This window comes from Garra rufa, chromosome 15 (genome assembly GCF_049309525.1).
Source record: "Garra rufa chromosome 15, GarRuf1.0, whole genome shotgun sequence".
NCBI classification, from domain to species: Eukaryota; Metazoa; Chordata; class Actinopteri; order Cypriniformes; family Cyprinidae; genus Garra; species Garra rufa.
In genome coordinates, this window is record NC_133375.1 from 9,958,111 (window position 1) to 9,975,429 (window position 17,319).

Here is a 17,319-nt window from a genome sequence, read left to right on the forward strand (position 1 = left end):
TAATCACAGCGCCACCTGTTGGCAACAGGAAATGACTTGTATCAAACTCCTCTTAGAGATTTAATGATATGAACATTATATTTGATCATTCTGATCTAGAGGCCTTAAAGATGTTGAATTGCGAAGATCTTGAGTTTTCGTTAAAGGGCGTGTCTGTGGCGGCCTGACAAAGTTTGATGTTTCGCCATGGACATAGAAGTTGTTATAACTCAGCCATAAAATGTCCGATCTGCCTCAAACTTCACATGTTTGGTAAGAGTCCTGGCCTGAAGACACCTAAAGGCCAATATTCAGATATTATCATAGCGCCACCTGTTGGCAGCAGGATATATCATATCTTTCACTAACTCAAACATACCAAGGTCAATCTGCACCAAACTTCACATGTTTGATGAAAGTGCTGGCCTGAACACATCTACATGCCAATAATCAGTTATAGGCATAGCGCCACCAGCTGGCAGCAGGAAATTTGGCACATTTAAGTGACTTTGACATATTTCTCCTATTTTTACTGTATTGGAAGCATACTACCCACCATTTGCTGTGTTCGTAAAGCCACCGGTCGGCGGTGAGCCCGTGTGCGAGGGCCCGTTCATCGCTGCTTGCAGCTTTAATTATTATTATTCTTCTCCAAAATGAATCGCATTTTAGAGGACCTAAACATTCCCGAAAACTCACAAAACTTTGCACACACATCAAACCTGGCGAACATTTACGTCTGATTTGGGTTTCAGAAGTGGGTGTGGCAAAATGGCTCGACAGCGCCACCTTTAGACGTTCAGCGGTGTGCGCTTTCAGCTGTGATTCACGTACATGCACGGAAATCGGTACACACATGTAACACACCAAAACCTACAAAAAAGCCTCTTGGAGCAAAATCCGGAACCCAACAGGAAGTCGGTTAATATTAATATTCTCAACAAAATTTGTGTCATTTTTGCCATTTTCAGGCGTCGTACTTGAACGAACTCCTCCTACAGATTTATTCGGATCAACGCCAAATTTGCAGAGTCTAGTCTAAAGCCCTTTGTGACGTTAAATTGTGAAGATCTAGAGTTTTCATCGGAGGGCGTGTCCGTGGCGGCCTCGCAAATTTCGATGTTTCGCCATGAAAAAGGAAGTTGCTATAACTTAGGCATAAAATGTCCGATCTGTCCCAAACTTCACATGTGTTATAACACTCCTGACCTGAAGACATCTACATGCCCATATTCAGTTATAGTCATAGCGCCACCTGCAGGCAACAGGAAGTGTCATGCTGTACTCTACAACCAACTCCTCCTAGAGATTTATACAGATCAACTCCAAAATCGGTCAGTCTCATATAAAGGCTTTAGCGATGTTAAATTGTAAAGATCTTGAGTTTTCGGTAAAGGGCGTGTCCGTGGCGGCCTGACAAATTTCGAGGTCTCGCCATGGATATAAAACTTGTTATAACTCAGCCATAAAATGTCCGATTTGCCTCAAACTTCACATATTCGATAAGAGTCCTGGCCTGAACACATCTCAAGGCCAACATTCTATTATAATCACAGCGCCACCTGTTGGCAACAGGAAATGACTTGTATCAAACTCCTCTTAGAGATTTAATGATATTAACATTATATTTGGTCATTCTGATCTAGAGGCCTTAAAGATGTTAAATTGCGAAGATCTTGAGTTTTCGTTAAAGGGCGTGTCTGTGGCGGCGTGACAAAGTTTGATGTTTCGCCATGGACATAGAAGTTGTTATAACTCAGCCATAAAATGTCCGATCTGCCTCAAACTTCACATGTTTGGTAAGAGTCCTGGCCTGAAGACATCTAAAGGCCAATATACAGATATTATTATAGTGCCACCTATTGGCAGCAGGATATATCATATCTTGCACTAACTCACACATACCAAGGTCAATCTGCACCAAATTTCATATGTTTGATGAAAGTGGTGGCCTGAACACATCTACATGCCAATAATCAGTTATATGCATAGCGCCACCAGCTGGCAGCAGGAAGTTTGGCACATTTAAGTGACTTTGATCTATTTTTCCTACATTTACTGTATTAAAAGCATACTGCCCACCGTTTGCTGTGTTCCTAAAGCCACCGGTCGGCGGTGAGCCCGTGTGCGAGGGCCCGTTCATCGCTGCTTGCAGCTTTAATTATTATTCTTCTTCTCCGGAATGAATCGCATTTTTGAGGGCCTAAACATACCCGAAAACTCATGAAACTTTGCACACACATCAGACCTGGCGAAAATGGACGTCTGATATGGGTTTCAGAAGTGGGTGTGGCAAAATGGCTCAATAGCGCCACCTTTACACGTTCCGCGGTGTGCGCATTCAGCTGTGATTATCGTACATGCACAAAAATCGGTACACACATGTAGCACACCAATACCTACAAAAAAGCCTCTTGAGACAAAATCCGAAACCCAACAGGAAGTCGGTTATTATTAATTTTCTCAGCAAAATTTGTGTCATTTTTGCCATTTTCAGGCGTCATACTTGAACGAACTCCTCCTAGAGATTTATTCGGATCAACGGCAAATTTGGTGAGTCTAATCTAAAGCCCTTTGTGACGTTAAATTGCGAAGATCTAGAGTTTTCATCGGAGGGCGTGTCCGTGTCAGCCTGGCAAATTTCGATGCTTCGCCATGAAAAAGGAAGTTGCTATAACTCAGGCATAAAATGCCAGATCTGCCCCAAACTTCACATGTGTGATAACACTCCTGACCTGATGACATCTACATGCCCATATTCAGTTTTACTCATAGCGCCACCTGCTGGCAACAGGAAGTGTCATGCTGTACTCTGCAACAAACTCCTCCAAAAGATTTAATCAGATCAACACCAAAATTGGTCAGTCTAATAAAAAGGCTTTAGCGATGTTAAATTGCGAAGATCTTGAGTTTTCGTTGAAGGGCGTGTCCGTGGCGGCCTGACAAATTTCGAGGTCTCGCCATGGATATAAAACTTGTTATAACTCAGCCATAAAATGTCCGATTTGCCTCAAACTTCACATGTTCGATAAGAGTCCTGGCCTGAACCAATATGAAGGCCTATATTCTATTATAATCACAGCGCCACCTGTTGGCAACAGGAAATGACTTGTACCAAACTCCTCCTAGAGATTTAATGATATCAACATTATATTTGGTCAGTCTGATCCAGAGGCCTTAGAGATGTTAAATTGTGAAGATCTTTAGTTTTCGTTAAAGGGCGTGTCCATGGCGGCCTGACAAAGTTTGATGTTTCGCCATGGACATAAAAGTTGTTATAACTTTTAGAAAGTTATAACCATAAAATGTCCGATCTGCCTCAAACTTCACATGTTTGGTAAAAGTCCTGGCCTGAAGACATCTAAAGGCCAATATACAGATATTATTATAGCGCCACCTATTGGCAGCAGGATATATCATATCTTGCACTAACTCACACATACCAAGGTCAATCTGCACCAAACTTCATATGTTTGATGAAAGTGCTGGCCTGAACACATCTACATGCCAATAATCAGTTATAGGTATAGCGCCACCAGCTGGCAGCAGGAAGTTTGGCACATTTAAGTGACTTTGATCTATTTTTCCTACACTTACTGTATTAAAAGCATACAGCCCACCGTTTGCTGTGTTCCTAAAGCCACCGGTCGGCGGTGAGCCCGTGTGCGAGGGCCCGTTCATCGCTGCTTGCAGCTTTAATTAACATTTGGATTTACTGTTATAGTTTTCACTTGAATTACTTTGACAAATACTTACTTTGGAAATACTTTCCAACCTTTTCTAGGGTGTGTATATATATATATATATATATATACATACATATTTAAATGTGTGTATGTTCCAAAACAATACAAACTGCCCTAACACTTTTAATGTGACGTGACACCTATGACACGAAAAAATATCTGCAAACACTATTGATGTCCCCAAAAAGCAAAAAAATTAATACTAATAAATACTTACCTCTAGCCCCACCATACACCCTAAGGCAGTTTCTGTAACAAACTGTTAAGCCTCTCCTGCAAAAACAGTAATCTGTTTAACTATAAAATTTCATAAATTACCTGGAATATTTCCAGTCTGGTTTCTGACTACATCACAGCAATAAGACAGTAAGCAACATAATTGATATTTCCCTAAATAGTGATTCAAGCTAAAATTAAAAAAATTAAAAGATCAGTGCTGCATTGGTGTAGTCTAGTTTTTTTGTAGTGAGTATACTGTGATTTCCCCCCCACAACCCCCCCCCCCAACCCCCCAACCCCATATTTGTTACGGAAGCAGACGGACAAAGGTAAGTACAGGTGTGAGTTTATTCAAAACAGCAGTGCAGAATATGTGGATTGAGTTGGTAAGTCAGGTGAGTAGAAGAGTTCACAGAATGGATATCTGGATGTGTTGACTAGAGAGAACTAATGAGGTTTCTTCCTTCGCAGGAACGACAGGAGGTTGACATTCAATGCCACTCTGATTGCGGCGATGGACCAGACGGCTTATGGCACACACACGCTTGAGGACTGGAATGGGCTTACGGCTCGATCACCCTTGAAGACTGGAACTGGAAGACAACTGGAAGAGACGAGACACAGGTGAGTAGCGACAGGTAAGTATCTTTAAGTAGAATTCGTAGTAGAATGCCTTAGCTGAGGATAGCGTTAGCAGGAGATAGCTTGCGCTAGAGTCCGCTTCGTTGAAACGAGCCCGGACAATGACTGTAGTGTGGGGTGTGCTTTTGAAGGTACTCTGGTGATTGTGTGCAGGTGTGGCTGGTTAGTATTCAGGTGATGGTGAGCGTGGCGTGATTGACGTTGAAGAACCTGGCCAATCCGTGACATAACCCCTCTCCCCAGGGCCCGCTCCTGAGGGCCTACACCTCCGGCGCCGTGGTGGCCTGCCTCTTCCCCGGGGTGCTGGTTGTTCAGGATGGTTAGTATGGAAGTCCTCCAATAGAGCTGGGTCAAGAATGTCATCTCTGGGGACCCATGATCTTTCCTCTGGACCGTAGCCTTCCCAGTCCACTAAGTATTCCAGATGACCACCACAACGTCGGGACTGCAGAATCTCTCGAACCGTGTAGACAGCTCCGTCTTCTAGGAGTAACGGGGGAGGGGGTTCCTCTTCTTGGCCAGGTTCTGTGGGAGAGACAGGGTTTCTGCAGATATGAACAAGTGAAATTTAAGACTTTTTAAGACCTTTTTAATACCACCTTATATGAAATTTAAGACCGAAACCTTTAATGGAAATTTATATTATATTACATGCATATATGTAATATTTAATGTGTTTAATGTAAAAAGTAAACACAATTTCATGGCTGTCATAAATTAAATTTATTATTACGATATACAGTGAACTTTTCATATCAGCAGATACTATTCCACACAAAAATCCCCATAAAAGTACCACTAGAAATATCTGATGTAAAAAAAAAAATTCTGAAGCAATATTTTCATCAGTGGTCTATTAGCTTTAACATCTTAAATCTGCATATTTGATTTACCTTTATAAGGCCTTTTTTACTTTTGAAATGTATGCATTACCTTTGAAATTTATTTTATGAATTTATCGATAAATTCTACATGGCTGTTAGCAGTGAGATTACATAATTTACACTGCTAAATTAGAAGTGAGATTAATGTTTTAAATACATTTATTGATTTATAAATATATACATTAGAAATGTTGGGTGTGGAGGCATACTTTTAAACACACTAAATTACCAGCAGGTGGCGGTAAGTCACTTCATGAGCGAGTTATTTCAACTGATTCGATCAAAACGCTGAATTATCAAAACGTTTCTTGGAGAATGCTTCTGTTAATGTTGCATATTGACCTAATATGTAAGTAACTACTTGACTAACTACTTTTTTATTGAGCTAAAATTAATGTAACATTCGTAATTGTGAGAATTTTCAGCAAAAAGCTCACTTGGTACATTACTAAACTATATCATTTTATAAATAAACTATACATTTGAAATTTTTACCTCAGTGTTTTTCTTTAGAGTGCTGTTACATTCATTTGTTTTAAAGTATGTCACAAATAGACCAGAAATACACTATCTATTATCAATTTCTGTTTACGTTGAATGTATTAAAATATAAATCTTTCTTGCCTTTCGATGCTTCGCTAGTTGTTTGTCACTTCAGTTTTAATCAGGCGTTTTGTTCGGTCGGGGAAGTAAAAAAAAAAAAACATTTTAAAAGTATTTCGAAGACTGGCGGTCAGCTAGCTCGACCTATATTTATTATTATTATTATTGATAACATTATATACAGAAAAAGGTAGTTTGACCTGTATTCTGCTACTGCGATTCTGAAGACGCAGTAACTTCCACAGAGAGAGAAAAAAATCTACAGTTGTTAGCAACTGGCATTAGCCAAGCCCTATATTCAGTTTTTTTCAAGCTAAGTATCGCTAAACTTGCACTTCCCCATAGCTAAAAAGTTAAATCCATTTTACTTCTGCGGTACAATCCGAGAGACACTCGCGCCAATAACAGAGGGCTGATTGGCTATTGCATGTTGGTCTCATTTGTAGTTTAAATACAGCAAATTATATTTGGAATAGTGAAATAAAGAACTACAACACCACGGAAACACCAAAAAGAGACTTTAAATGAGCATTAGAGGTAGCGTTACATGGACATCGGAAAAATAAGACCTGTGTAAAATTATTTAAGACCTAGAATAGCGAATTTAAGACTTTTTAAGGCCTAAAATTTGGATGTTTCAATTTTAGACTTTTTAAGACTTTTTAAGACCCTGCGGAAACCCTGGAGAGACAAGAGGTGGGTGCCAGGGTTTTAACAAAGAGACATGGAATGTGGGATGAATTCTGTACTGTAGAGGTAACTGGAGTTTATACATTACGGGATTGACCTGTTCCAGGACTGTGAAGGGGCCAACAAACCTGGGACTGAGTTTTCTGGAGGGCAGTCGCATACGAATGTCTCGGGTGGAGAGCCAGACCTTATCTCCGGGAGCATAGACCGGGACCGGAATCCTTCTCCTATCTGCCATAGACTTGAATCTGCGAACTGCCCTCTGAAGATGATGGTGAGCTTCGTTCCAGACTCTCTCGCTCTCTCGAAACCAGTAATCCACTGCGGGCACCTCAGATGGTTCACCATTCCAGGGAAATAGTGGAGGCTGGAAACCTAGGACGCACTGGAATGGTGTGAGGCCGGTGGTAGCTTGCCGCAGTGAATTTTGGGCCTGACGGCCACACCTAGGAGCCTGAAGAATGCTTTCCAGACCCGTGAAATAAATTGAGGTCCCCTATCTGACACTATATCATCGGGGATGCCGAAGTACCGGAAGACATGATTGAAGAGGAGTTCTGCAGTTTCGAATGCGGTAGGGAGACATTTCAAGGGCAGCAATCTGCAGAATTTGGAGAAGCGGTCCACGATGACGAGAATACAGGCATTTCCCTCCGATGGTGGTAAGTCTGTCATGAAGTCTACTCCTAGGTGTGACCAGGGGCGGTTAGGAATAGGCAAGGGATGGAGCTTCCCGGTGGGTAGGTGTCTGGGACTTTTAGATGTAGCACACTCCTTACAGCCTTGGACGTACCCTCTCACATCCCTTGCCATGCCCGGCCACCAGAAGCGTTCGGCTAGCAACAAGAGAGTTTCGTTGGCCCCTGGATGTCCGGTGCCCGGAGAGGTATGAGTGGAGTGGATGAGATCTACCCGTTGGATCCTGGGGATGTATCGACGATCTGGAGGACAGCCCAGCGGAAGTCGGGGTTCAGGAGTGGCAACGGCTGGAGGAGCTGCCCTTTCGATGGGACTGACAATGATTTCTTCAGGGAGTATCGTGGAAGTGGTTTCTTGGGTATCCTGTGAGTCATTTAACCAGGACAGGGCATCAGCACGGACGTTTTTTGGACCAGGACGATAGGAAATAGTGAACCGGAATCTGGAGAAGAACAAGGACCACCTTGCTTGACGGGGACAGAGTGGTTTTGCTGCTCGGAGATATTGGAGGTTTTTGTGATCGGTTAGGAAAGGGTGGTTAGCGCCCTCCAACCAATGCCGCCACTCCTCCAAGGTGAGTTTAATGGCCAGGAGTTCCCGGTTCCCGATGTCATAATTCCTTTCCGCTGGGCTGAGCTTCCGGGAGAAATAGGCGCATGGATGGAGTTTCTTGGGTGTTCCAGAATACTGTGACAGGACGGCTCCGACTCCAGTTGTGGAGGCATCTACCTCGACAATGAAGGGACGTTCAGGGTCCGGATGGGTGAGTAGAGGTGCTTGGGTAAAGGCTGACTTTAAGGATTGGAAGGCTGCGGCGGCTTCAGGGGACCAGTGGAGAGTTTTGGGTTTTCCTTTGAGGAGGTTGGTGAGTGGAGTGGTGATAATGCTATATTTGTGGATAAACCGGCAAAAGAAGTTTGCAAAGCCGAGGAATCTTTGGAGTTCCTTTATGGAAGTGGGAGTTGGCCAGGTTGTCACAGCGGATACCTTCCCCTCGTCCATGCGGACCCCATGTTGGTCGATGATATAACCGAGGAAGTGGACAGACTGGAGATGAAAGGAGCATTTTTCGGCTTTGAGGAAAGGGTGGTGCTGTCTGAGTTTGTGAAGGACCTCCGCAACGTGGTGACGATGTTCCTTCTCACTCTGGGAGTAGATCAATATGTAGTCAATGTAGACGATCACAGAGCGATGGAGAAACTCCTGGAGGACTTTGTGGATAAAGCTTTGAAATACGGAGGGGGCGTTGACTAAACCATACGGCATGACTAAGTACTCATAGTGGCCAGTAGGGGTCACAAAAGCGGTCTTCCATTCGTCCCCCTCCCGTATTCGTACCAGATTGTAGGTGCTGCGGAGGTCCAGCTTAGTGAAGATGGTGGCAGTCCGAAGTTGTTCCAGGGCCGAGAGGAATGGGGATACTTGAAGGGGATGGTGCTTTGGTTGAGGACACGGTAATCAATGCAGGGCCGCAGCCCTCCATCCTTCTTGGCCACAAAGAAGAAACTAGACGTGGCAGGTGATGTGGAATAGCGGATGTAACCCAGATTGAGAGCCTCCTGAATGTACTCCTCCATGGCCTTAGTCTCCGGAAGCGACAACGGGTAGATCTTACCTCTGGGCAAGGGCGCATTGGGAATCAGGTCAATCGCGCAGTCCCATGGCCGATGTGGAGGTAGCTGGGAAGCTCTCTTGGGGCAGAAGATATCCTGGAACTCAGAGTAGATTTCAGGGATTCTAGTAGACCTCTTTTCCATGGGACTTTCGATGGAAGTGACGTAGACAGGTACCGGACGAGGGAGCTCTGGAAAACACTCGGATGAACATTTCTTCCCCCATCGCATTACTTCGCCGGAGCCCCAAGAGATGATGGGATCATGATTCACCAGCCACGGGCGCCCTAGTATGATATCCATATGAGCACCCTCCAGAACCAGTAGCTGAATCTCCTCTTTGTGAAGCACTCCGACTTGAAGTTGGATGGGTTCGCATTTTCTTTGGATTTGTGGTCGTACTGAGAAGGCTTTGGTTATGGGTAGAATCTGGTAGACATTAGCCGAGGCCTTGGTGCTGAGCTGGAGCTGACGACAAAGGGCCCCCGAGATGAAATTTCCTGCTGACCCGGAGTCGATAAGCGCGGGGACTGAAACAGAGTAAAGAGATGTGGTTAACTGTACATAGATCGTGAGGGGGTTCATACTTTCTTCATCCGACCGGATGACACTCACCGCAGCTCTGATGGGACGAAGTGGACAGCTCAGACGAGTATGTCCACCGGCTTCACAATATAAGCAGAGACCCCGGGCCAGCCTCCTCTGTCGTTCAGTAGCAGACAGTCTACCAGATTCCAAGATCATAGGTTCTGGTTCTGGAGGGTTGGCGGGTACAGATGGAGGGAGGAGTGCAGTATTTTTAGACTCAGCGTGGGATTGATAGGATTTCATCCAGTCAGAACATCTGAGTGACTGTTGAATAAACTTCTCTAAACCCATAGTGTCGTCCAACGCAGCTAGTTGGAGGCGCAGTGTGGTTCAAGACCAAGCCGGTAAGTAGTCAGCAGCGATCGCTCGTTCCATCCGCTCGCGGCCGCTAGGGTGCGGAAACGAAGTGCATATACTTGTGTCGACATTGTTCCTTGCGAGAGATGGTAGAGCTGCTCGCAGGCCGAAATGCCACCATCCGAATGGCCGAAAACTTCTTTAAAGTGGGCGACGAAGGATTGGAGAGAACGAGTGACCGGTCCGGCTTGAGTCAAGATGATGTTGGCCCATTGCAGAGCGGGTCCAGTGAGGAGAGAGACGATGAAGGTCATTTTTGATTGATCTGTGGGATATAGAGAAGGTTGCATGGTGAAAATCAATGAGCATTGTAATAAAAATCCACTGCACTCCTCTGCCCCGCCAGAGTAGGGCGCCGGTCGAGCCATGGGACTGGAAACTCCAGTAGCCAAAGAAGTGCTCGGTGGTGACGGTGCCGGAGGTGCAGAAGGTGTTGTGACATGAGCAGCGGTCAATACTTTCCATAGTATTACTATTCCTCCTGGAATGGATCGTGTGCAATCATGCTGTCAACTGTATCGGTCCGGGCTTCTGTTACGGAAGCAGACGGACAACAAAGGTAAGTACAGGTAAGTGAGTTTATTCAAAACAGCAGTGCAGAATATGTGGATTGAGTTGGTGATTCAGGTGAGTAGAAGAGTTCACAGAATGGATATCTGGATGTGTAGACTGGAGAGAACTAATGAGGTTTCTTCCTTCGCAGGAACGACGGGAGGTTGACATTCAATGCCACTCTGATTGTGGCGATGGACCAGACGGCTTATGGCACACACACGCTTGAGGACTGGAATGGGCTTACGGCTCGATCACCCTTGAAGACTGGAACTGGAAGACAACTGGAAGGGACTAGACACAGGTGAGTAGCGACAGGTAAGTATCTTTAAGTAGAATTCGTAGTAGAATGCCTTAGCTGAGGATAGCTTTAGCAGGAGATAGCTTGCGCTAGAGTCCGCTTCGTTGAAACGAGCCCGGACAATGACTGTAGTGTGTGGTGTGCTTTTGAAGGTGCTCTGGTGATTGTGTGCAGGTGTGGCTGGTTAGTATTCAGGTGATGGTGAGCGTGGCGTGATTGACGTTGAAGAACCTGGCCAATCCGTGACAATATTCACCCATCCCAGAGCAACACCCAATTTTCAATGCACATATAGGGGTGCAAGTTGGAACTATTATTAACTATTAAGGAAAATTGATTTCTCCTGCAGCTGCAGAGCTGGCAACTTTTGAGTTCAGCCTGGAGTGAGAGTTCCCATAGCAGTTGCCCTAGGGGGCTCCGGGGGCATGATCCTCCGTAAGAAAATTTTGTACATTTTAAAGTTAAATTAATCTATTTAGGGCACTTTGAGAATTTACAATTAAGATCAATACAGTTTCAGTGTGCAAACTAAACAAAGAAAAAGGCTATTGAATTGACTTGTTCTTGAGGTTTAAAGGGGACTCAATCCTCTTTTTGGTTGTGATATGGTGTCTTAAGTCTAAATTACTCTCATACTGGTATATTTAGAAAGCAAACAAATTAGAATATAATGATAATAATAATAATTTAATATTATTATTCTTACAACAGTAATACTTGAAAACAATTCTGTAAAATAAATGAAAATGAGTATTTCACAGATATCTTATTTTACCTTATTCTACAGTAGGGAAGTTACACTTTTGTCTTAAACTTCTACACATTAAAACCTTTAGCCATATCTGCCATTTCAATCATTATACAAACAAATTTTTGTGGTGATTTGTGAAAATTTACCAGCCATAAATATATTTTTTTCCTGGCCATGAAACTGTTTTTGCAGTTACTGCTACTACTAATTAAATATTAAAATTAAATATTAAATATTAAAATTTAATTAAAATAATAATAATAATAAATAGAAAATTAGAACTAAACACTGCATTTTAATCATGATACAAACAAAGATGACATGTAGCATGAGCAGTTTTTTTTTTAATTTAAATTTGATTTTATTTGAAGCACACACCCTATGGTCTGACTTCAGCATTGTGAAATATTGTGAAATATATCATATACATCATAAATGTCATACTATTTTTTTAATCATAAAATGATGTAAAAAAAAAAAAAACTACTGCATGCAAAACTTTTTTTTTTTTTTTTTTTTTTTTTTACCTCAACAAGAATAGAAATGTGCAGTGGAAGAATTGCAAGATTTAGTCACTTTTATAAATAATTACAACCGAATTTAATAAAATATTTTGACATGAAATCACTCCCAAAACTTTGCGTAGGACAGAAAAAAACTTTTATTCAGATTACTTATTATATAGGAGTGTGCAATAGCCCTTCCTTGATAATCATTAAAAACGAGTCACTTCAGTTAATCGCAAAAGTCGCTTTATAATCAATGAACCTCTTATTTACAGTAAGAGGACTGGCGGCAAGGAAAAAAATCTTGCATTTAGAGGTGAGTGAATTCAGAACGTAATGGCCAATCACAGGTGTTCAAGATCCACAGATATGCCTGTGATTGGCTACATTGCTCAGCGATACGAAAACAAAACACGTTGTCTTTTGGCGATTTCCAGAGTGCAACCACAAATATGCCCTGGGGGGTGTTCCATAAAACAAGTTTACCAAATAAGCTAGGCTTATTTCAGTTAGTCTGACTTATTGTCACTTGATTTGTCTCAAAATAAGTCAGACTAACTGAAATAAGCCTGACTTATTTGGTAAACTTTTTTTATGGAACAGCCTCCTGCAGCCTTTACCAAGTTTGTTTAGGCAATATCTTATTATTACAGTTTTAACTGAAGGTGCTTTTGACTGCTTGAGAGCGTGTGAAATGTGTCAATTGCGTGCAGCTGCAGTATCACACAAAGCGGCAGTAGCTTCAAGGACAGGCTTGTGAAAACACTTAAAGAGTGTAATTTGAGTCTGTTTTCGTTTCATAATTCATATCTCATTTACTGGTTTACGTAACTTGATTTCAAACTCGCGCCGAGAATGACCACCAAGATTGATAGGTGACGTCAGATCCAGGTCACAGCAGGCTACAAAAGCCTTAATAGTTCATATGTTATTAATCTTCAAATAGAAGCAGCCGATTGGTCTACACATCACCGCTTCAAGTACAATACGCCTCGTAAGACAGACGTGCTTAATTTTTGAATAAAAGTGTGAAAATTCTGTCACAATACCATTACGTATCCTCGCGCTTCTTAAGTGAATATAGGCAATTCCTTGAGCTTTTCTAGTGGGTATATGGCGTATACCTGCGTATCACGTAGACTACACCACTGCAGTGCTGGTTGTACTATATCGTGCTGTTTACATTGTCTAAAACAATAACCTTTTTCTTTTTAAATGTTTAAGTAATGCTCATGCATATCCTTTGTTCTGCCTCTGTTAGAGGCTGTACAATTTATGATGGACATTTGCATTAACCAAGATTATATTTTTGTGATACTTTAAAGGTTGTATCAGCGATTTCTAGCCGGTGTTACGGTTTCACTGGTTACCGTGTTATCTGGTGACCAACTTCCTGGTTCAGGTCCTCAGCGCCAGATGTGATGGACCGAACGCTGCAGATTCGCCGATTCTGAAAGCACAAACTTACGTGATATTAAGCTGTCTAATAAACGCACACTTGCTCATTAGATGTTTTTGATATTCTTGTAAAGATGACAAATTATTGGTATGATAGCCCGTAGCGGCTGAAATACGAAAAAAAAAAAATAAGTCTGTTTGGCACGGGTTTCGAACACGCGCTAAAAATAGTCGCATTGTGAAGTGACAGCAATGAACACACTGAGCTAACGAGCGGCTTTAATTCAGTCATTGATTGTTGCAAACAAATCAGAATTTTACTGTCGGCGTGATATGCAGCTGGCTGAATTAAAGAAATGTGCCCGTGTTAACTTGTGACCTGTGTTTACTGTTATGAAATTGAATATTATAGTAAAAGTATATTACATTTTATGGTTTGTGATGTTAAAGTACATTTCATGGAGTCCCAGACAATTGTAAATTCGAGGCTACTGTGGCTAATTTATCAAACGCTATCGTTAAACTATTTACTATAGTAAAAACATGGTACATTTTCTTCAGAGACTAGCTATGTCTCGTTTGATAAATATATAAAAAATAACGTTATTTACACGTTGGTTAAATACTTAAAATGTGACTTAAATAGACATGATTTTGTTATAATCAAATGAGATTTTCTAGTGACAAGTAATATTTGTAAGCAGCTTTTTAACTGGAAATAACGTCAATTTATTGCAACAGTAAAATTAGATTTTGGCTAGCAAACAAGTTCCCACAGGCAACACAGGGTCACAAGTTAACACAGGCAAATTCAAAGAATCATAGACTAAAGCTACCTTATGCCGAAGTGTAAAAAGGGGCTAGTACATATAACAGTGTGGTTGAATAGCTCGCTGTGATTGCATCTGCTATAATACTCTGTTCAGTCTATTACATATAGGTTAAAATCCTGTGTCAAGCTTTTTAGCTATTTCATTTCTGCAATCAAATATTAGCAGACACCCATTATATAATGGTGCTACACAATTTGTTATTTGTAGGCCTAAATATCTAAATATATTTGTAAATTAAAGTAGTACATAAGGTAAGGTAAAAGGCTAGTAAGGTAAAAGCACACTCCGAAAATTGATCTAAGTTTGTAATTAGAGGGATTTCTCATAAAAAAAAAAAGAAAAAAAACATACCTTGGGCCTAATTGGTACCACAGTGAGTAATGGTGAAAAAAAGACAATGTTTTCCTTTAAAAAAATTATAAGATATCTTTACAAAGACATGCATGAAGCTTAAATATATTGTGGACTAAGCATCATAGTAATTTTCATTGTGCCCACTTTAAGAATTTTTTTTTTTTTTTCTTCATTCAAGAGAAGCTTGTGTTGACTGCTTGCATGCATTTTGTGGCACTGTATACAATTAAGCCTATCTTTTAAAAAAAGTGAATTTAGTGATTTTTTTTACACAAGTGGGGCTAACTCAACATGTGTCAGGGAATTAACAAATCACTGAATTGGTTAAAATCATAATTTGCATAAAATATGTTTTCCCCTTTTTTTTTACTTTAAAGCTGAAAGTGGGCTTAATGGGTACATTTACCCCAGCATTTACATGCAGCTTGTTGTCTATAGAAAAGGCTATATTTTATATATTGTTTACTTAAAAAAAAAAAAAAAAAAACAGCTATCGAATGCAAATCACAATTTACCACGTTTACAAAGTAACATTTATAAGCTGACTAGAATTTATGTTACATTTCATTCGCTACAATCAAGAAATCAAGTCTAATGTTTCCAAAGTATTTATAGTAGAAAAACGGCAAAAACAACCTGAAATAATGTCAAGTTTTATATTAATCAAATGAGACATAAGCTTGTCTATTAAGAAAATGTATCATGTTTTTACTATAGTAAATATAGTTTAACAATAGCGTTTTCTAATTAAACCACAGTAGCCTCACATTTACAAAATTGTAAATGTGCTACTGTGGTTTTTGTCTGTGACTCCATGAAATGTTCTTTAACATCATAAACCATAACATGTAATAAACTTTCACTACAATGTTAATTTTCATAACAGTAAACACAGGTCACAAGTTAACACGGACACATTTATTTGATTCAACCAGCTGCATATCACGCCGAGAGTAAAATTCTGATGTGTTTGCAACAATCAGTGACTAGATTAAAGCCGCTCGTTAGCTCAGTGCGTTCATTGCTGTCACTTCACAATGCAACTATTTTCAGCGTGTTCGAAACCCGTGCCAAACAGACTTATTATTTTTATTTTTTTTCGTATTTCATTCGCTACGGGCGATCATACCAATAATTTGTCATCTTTACAAGAATATCAAAAACATCTAATGAGCAAGTGTGCGTTTATTAGACAGCTTAATATCACGTCAGTTTGTGCTTTCAGAATCGGCGAATCTGCAGCGTTCGGTCCATCACATCTGGCGCTGAGGACCTGAACCAGGAAGTTGGTCACCAGATAACACGGTAACCAGTTAAACCGTAACAACAGCGCCGATTGCTTTTTTGGCATATCTCGGACCCTAGGCTGACCAGAGAGACGCGGTTTTTTCACAGACAATTTATGGGGCAGGCAGCGAGCGGATCGTGAAGAAAGGTCAGCTGAAATTGACACTTTATGTTTTAGGCTAGAAATCGCTGATACAACCTTTAATGTTCAGTATAAGTTTAATTTTCGCCGTGACGGATATTAGGTAACGGGAAGTAGCGAACTCGTAAGGCAGCGAGCCTTGACATGTTTGTGCCGCATCCTTCTTCTAAATCCTTTTGAAAGCATTGACTGTAAGTTAATTTAAATCATTAATATGTCCAGTTTATATTGCAGAAGCATATGTTCAGTTTAAAGGTGGTGTATCAACTATCAACTATGTTTGTGATTGCCGATCTCAAATTGCACTAGTGCTCTGCATTGAGAATGCTCCTAACTAGCGATGTATCTGTATACATTTACTTGTTAAACGGATAAGTTTGTTACATTTAGATAATTTTCTATATTTCTTTTATTTCATTTACAGTTTTACTTGTTTCATTGGCCGCAAAGTGATTGTGTAAACCACACATTTAACTATTAAAGGAGCAAGTCGCATATATCCTGGCTCTTGAACAGAGTTTGGTTTGCTGTTTATTTATATTACATGCTTAGAAAGCAAAACATAGAGAAAACAAAGAGAACAGTAAAAAGCCATGGATCAGCAGGTGCAAGAGGAACTCTCAGAAGCAAACATGCAAACTGAAGGGAGCAGAGGGAAAGAAAAGGCACCTTCAGAGGTCAGTTCTAAACGCTCGTTATCTTCCTCTAAGTCTTCAGTTGCTAGTGCTGCTGCTAAAGCTAGAGCCTCAGCAGAAGCTGCACGTGCCAAGATGGCATTCGTAAAAAGACAGCTTGAAATGAAAAAGGAGAAAGCCAGGTTGGAACAGGAAAGAGCTATGGTAGAAGCAAATCTGGAAGCATTGGAACTACACCGCGTTCCAAATTATTATGCAAATGATATCTTTCTCTGGTTTTCATAATTAGTCAATGCAAATGACAGTCAGTATAATTTTTAAGTCATCAACCATTAGGGTATAATTCGAATTTTATTGAACAAACCTCCTAATGATAACAGTATTTATTTCAAAAATAAAAAACGCACTGTTCCACATTATTATGCACAACAGAGTTAAAACATTGTATAGGTTGTAAAGAACTGAAAATGGGCATTTGCTGAATTTGCAGCATTAGGTGGTCATATTTACTGAAATCAAAAGCTATTTCAATCAAAAACA